Source organism: Dama dama, unplaced genomic scaffold (assembly GCF_033118175.1).
Source record: "Dama dama isolate Ldn47 unplaced genomic scaffold, ASM3311817v1 ptg000020l, whole genome shotgun sequence".
In the NCBI taxonomy this organism is placed as follows: Eukaryota; Metazoa; Chordata; class Mammalia; order Artiodactyla; family Cervidae; genus Dama; species Dama dama.
This window is the reverse complement of record NW_026870875.1, coordinates 2,301,452-2,307,159: the sequence shown is the minus strand read 5'-3', so window position 1 is coordinate 2,307,159 and position 5,708 is coordinate 2,301,452.

Here is a 5,708-nt window from a genome sequence, read left to right as displayed (position 1 = left end):
CTTTTTGAAGCTTTTCATATTTTTCACACCTCTTCAGGCTCTTCATTTTTTTCAACACCACTTCATGCTCCTCCATTTTTCAGACCGTTTCAGGCTCATCTAATATTTGACACCATTTGAAGCTCTTCATATTTTTCACACCTTTTGAAGCTCTTCATATTTTTCACACGTTTTCAAGCTCTTCATGTTTTTCAACACCGCTTCATTCTCCTCCTATTTTTCAGACCGTTTCATGCTCATCTCATTTTGACACCTTTTGAAGCTCTTCATATTTTTCACACATTTTGAAGCTCTTCATATTTTTCACACCTTTTCAGGCTCTTCATATTTTTCAACACCACTTCATGCTACTCCTATTTTTCAGACCGTTTCATGCTCATCTAATTTTTGACACTTTTTGAAGCTCTTCATATTTTTGACACCTTTTGAAGCTCTTCATATTTTTCACACCTTTTCAAGCTCTTCATGCTTTTCAACACCGCTTCATGCTCCTGCTATATTTCAGACCGTTTCATGCTCCTCGTATTTTTAACACCTTTTGAAGCTCTTCATATTTTTCACACCTTTTCAGGCTTTTCATGTTTTTGAACACCGCTTCATGCTCCTCCTATTTTTCAGATCGTTTCATGCTCCTCATAATTTTGACACCTTTTGAAGCTCTTCATATTTTTCACATCTTTTCAGGCTCTTCATGTTTTTCAACACCGCTTCATGCTCCTGTTATTTTTCAGACCGTTTCATGGTCCTCATGTATTCCACACCTTTTGAACCTCTTCATATTTTTCACACCTTTTCAGGCTCTTCATGTTTTGAACACCGTTTCATGCTGCTCCTATTTTTCAGACCACTTCATGCTCCTCATATTTTTGACATTTTTTGAAGCTCTTCATATTTTTCACACCTTTTCAGGCTCTTCATGTTTTTGAACACCACTTCATGCTCCACCTATATTTCAGATCGTTTCATGCTCCTCATGTATTTCACACCTTTTGAAGCTCTTCATATATTTCAAAGCTTTTCAAGCTCTTCATATTTTTCAACATAATTTCATGCTCCTCATATTTTTCAGACCGTTTCATGCTCCTCATATTTTTTATACCTTTTGAAGCTCTTCATATTTTTCACACCTTTTCAGACTCTTCATGTTTTTCAACACCGCTTCATGCTCCTATTATTTTTCAGACCGTTTCATGCTCCTCATAATTTTGACACGTTTTGAGGCTTGTCCTATTTTTCACACCTTTAAAGGCTCTTCATGGTTTTGAACACCGTTTCATGCTGCTCCTATTTTTCAGACCATTTCATGCTCCTCATATTTTGACATTTTTTGAAGCTCTTCCTATTTTTCACACCTTTTCAGGCTCTTCATGTTTTTCAACACCACTTCATGCTTCTCCTATTTCTCAGACCGTTTCATGCTCATCTCATTTTTGACAGCTTTTGAAGTTCTTCATATTTTTCACATGTTTTGAAATATTCATATTTTTCACACCTTTTCAGGCTCTTCATGTTTTTCAACACCACTTCATGCTTCTCCTATTTTTCAGACCGTTTCATGCTCCTCTCATTTCTGAAATCTTTTGAAGCTCTTCATATTTTTCACACCTTTTCAGGCTCTTCATGTTTTTGAACCCCGTTTCATGCTCCTCCTGATTTTCAGACCGTTTCATGTTCCTCATATTTTTCACAACTTTTGAAGCTCTTCATATTTTTCACTCCTTTTGAAGCTCTTCATATATTTCACACCTTCTCAGGCTCTTCATGTTTTTCAACATCACTTCATGCTCCTCCTATTTTTCAGACAGTTTCATGCTCATCTCATTTTTGACAACTTTTGAGGCTCTTCATATTTTTCACACCTTATGAAGCTGTTCATATTTTTCACACGTTTTCAGGCTCTTCATGTTTTTCAACACCGCTTCATGCTCCTGCTAATTTCCAGACCGTTTCATACTCCTCATATTTTTGACACGTTTTGAGGCTCTTCATATTTTTCACACCTTTTCAGGCTCTTCATGTTTTTGAACACAGCTTCAGGCTCCTCCTATTTTCCAGACCGTTTCATACTCCTCATATTTTTGACACCTTTTGAAGCTCTTCATGTTTTTCACACCTTTTCAGGCACTTCATGTTTTTCAACACCACTTCATGCTCCTCCTATTTTTCAGACCATTTCATGCTCCTCATATTTTTGACACATTTTGAAGCTCTTCATATTTTTCACACCTTTTGAATTATGCATATTTTTCACACCTTTTCAGGCTCTTCATGTTTTTCAACACCGCTTCATGCTTCTCCTATTTTTCAGACCGTTTCTTGCTCCTCATGTATTTCACACCTTTTGAAGCTCTTCATATTTTTCACACCTTTTCAGGCTCTTCATGTTTTTCAACACCGCTTCATGCTTCTCCTATTTTTCAGACCCTTTCTTGCTCCTCATGTATTTCACACCTTTTGAAACTCTTCATATTTTTCAAACCTTTTCAGGCTTTTCATGTTTTTCCACACCACTTCATGCTCCTCCTAGTTTTTAGACCGTTTCATGCTCATCTCATTTTTGACACCTTTTGAAGCTCTTCATATTTTTGACACCTTTTGAAGCTCTTCATATTTTTCACACCTTTTCAAGCTCTTCATGCTTTTCAACACCGCTTCATGCTCCTGCTATATTTCAGACCGTTTCATGCTCCTCGTATTTTTAACACCTTTTGAAGCTCTTCATATTTTTCACACCTTTTCAGGCTCTTCATGTTTTTAAACACCGCTTCATGCTCCTCCTATTTTTTAGACCATTTAATGCTCCTCATCTATTTCACACCTTTTGAACCTCTTCATATTTTTCACACCTTTTCAGGCTCTTGATGTTTTTCAACACAGCTTTATTCTCCTCCTCTTTTTCAGAACGTTTCATGCTCCTCATATTTTTGACACCTTTTGAAGCTCTTCATATATTTCACACCTTTTCAGGCTCTTCATGTTTTAGAACACCGCTTCATGCTCCTCCTATTTTTCAGACCGTTTAATGCTCCTCATGTATTTCACACCTTTTGAAGCTCTTCATATTTTTCACACCTTTTCAGGCTCTTCATGTTTGTGAACACCGCTTCATGCTCCTCCTATTTTTCAGACCGTTTCATGCTCCTCATGTTTTTGACACCTTTTGAAGTTCTTCATATTTTTCACACCTTTTCAGGCTCTTCATGTTTTTCAACTCCGCTTCATGCTCCTAATATTTTTCAGAACGTTTCTTGCACCTCATATATTTCACACCTTTTGAATCTCTTCATATTTTTCACACCTTTTCAGGCTCTTCTTGTTTTTCAACACCGCTTCATGCTCCTAATATTTTTCAGACCGTTTCTTGCACCTCATATATTTCACATCTTTTGAAGCTTTTCATATTTTTCACACCTTTTCAGGCTCTTCATGATTTTCAACACCGCTTCATGCTCCTCCTATTTTTCAGACAGTTTCATGCTCATCTCATTTTTGACACCTTTTGAAGCTCTTCATATTTTTCACACCTTTTGAAGCGCTTCATATTTTTCATATTTTTGAAGCTCTTCATATTTTCACACTTTTCAGACACTTCATGTTTTTCAACACAGCTTCATGCTCCTGCTATTTTTCAGATCGTTTCATTCTCCTCATGCATCTCACACCTTTTGAAGCTCTTCATATATTTCACACCTTTTCAGCCTTTTCATGTTTTTGAACACCGCTTCATGTTTCTCCTATTTTTCAGACCGTTTCATGCTCCTCATAATTTTGACACCTTTTGAAGCTCTTCATATATTTCACACCTTTTCAGGCTCTTCATGTTTTTGAACACCCCTTCATGCTCCTCCTATTTTTCAGATTGTTTCATGCTCCTCATATTTTAGACACCTTTTGAAGGTCTTCAGATTTCTCACAACTTTTCAGGCTCTTGATGATTTTCAACATCGCTTCATTCTCCTCCTGTTTTTCAGACCGTTTCATGCTCATCTCATTTTGACACCTTTTGAAGCGCTTCGTATTTTTCACACCTTTTCAGGCTCTTCATGTTTTTGAACACCGCTTCATGCTCCTCCTATTTTTCAGACCGTTTCATGCTCCTCATATTTTTGACACTTTTTGAAGCTTTTCATATTTTTCACACCTCTTCAGGCTCTTCATTTTTTTCAACACCACTTCATGCTCCTCCATTTTTCAGACCGTTTCAGGCTCATCTAATATTTGACACCATTTGAAGCTCTTCATATTTTCACACCTTTTGAAGCTCTTCATATTTTTCACACGTTTTCAAGCTCTTCATGTTTTTCAACACCGCTTCATTCTCCTCCTATTTTTCAGACCGTTTCATGCTCATCTCATTTTGACACCTTTTGAAGCTCTTCATATTTTTCACACATTTTGAAGCTCTTCATATTTTTCACACTTTTTCAGGCTCTTCATATTTTTCAACACCACTTCATGCTACTCCTATTTTTCAGACCGTTTCATGCTCATCTAATTTTTGACACTTTTTGAAGCTCTTCATATTTTTGACACCTTTTGAAGCTCTTCATATTTTTCACACCTTTTCAAGCTCTTCATGCTTTTCAACACCGCTTCATGCTCCTGCTATATTTCAGACCGTTTCATGCTCCTCGTATTTTTAACACCTTTTGAAGCTCTTCATATTTTTCACACCTTTTCAGGCTTTTCATGTTTTTGAACACCGCTTCATGCTCCTCCTATTTTTCAGATCGTTTCATGCTCCTCATAATTTTGACACCTTTTGAAGCTCTTCATATTTTTCACATCTTTTCAGGCTCTTCATGTTTTTCAACACCGCTTCATGCTCCTGTTTTTTTTCAGACCGTTTCATGGTCCTCATGTATTCCACACCTTTTGAACCTCTTCATATTTTTCACACCTTTTCAGGCTCTTCATGTTTTGAACACCGTTTCATGCTGCTCCTATTTTTCAGACCACTTCATGCTCCTCATATTTTTGACATTTTTTGAAGCTCTTCATATTTTTCACACCTTTTCAGGCTCTTCATGTTTTTGAACACCACTTCATGCTCCACCTATATTTCAGATCGTTTCATGCTCCTCATGTATTTCACACCTTTTGAAGCTCTTCATATATTTCAAAGCTTTTCAAGCTCTTCATATTTTTCAACATAATTTCATGCTCCTCATATTTTTCAGACCGTTTCATGCTCCTCATATTTTTTATACCTTTTGAAGCTCTTCATATTTTTCACACCTTTTCAGACTCTTCATGTTTTTCAACACCGCTTCATGCTCCTATTATTTTTCAGACCGTTTCATGCTCCTCATAATTTTGACACGTTTTGAGGCTTGTCCTATTTTTCACACCTTTAAAGGCTCTTCATGGTTTTGAACACCGTTTCATGCTGCTCCTATTTTTCAGACCATTTCATGCTCCTCATATTTTGACATTTTTTGAAGCTCTTCCTATTTTTCACACCTTTTCAGGCTCTTCATGTTTTTCAACACCACTTCATGCTTCTCCTATTTCTCAGACCGTTTCATGCTCATCTCATTTTTGACAGCTTTTGAAGTTCTTCATATTTTTCACATGTTTTGAAATATTCATATTTTTCACACCTTTTCAGGCTCTTCATGTTTTTCAACACCACTTCATGCTTCTCCTATTTTTCAGACCGTTTCATGCTCCTCTCATTTCTGAAATCTTTTGAAGCTCTTCATATT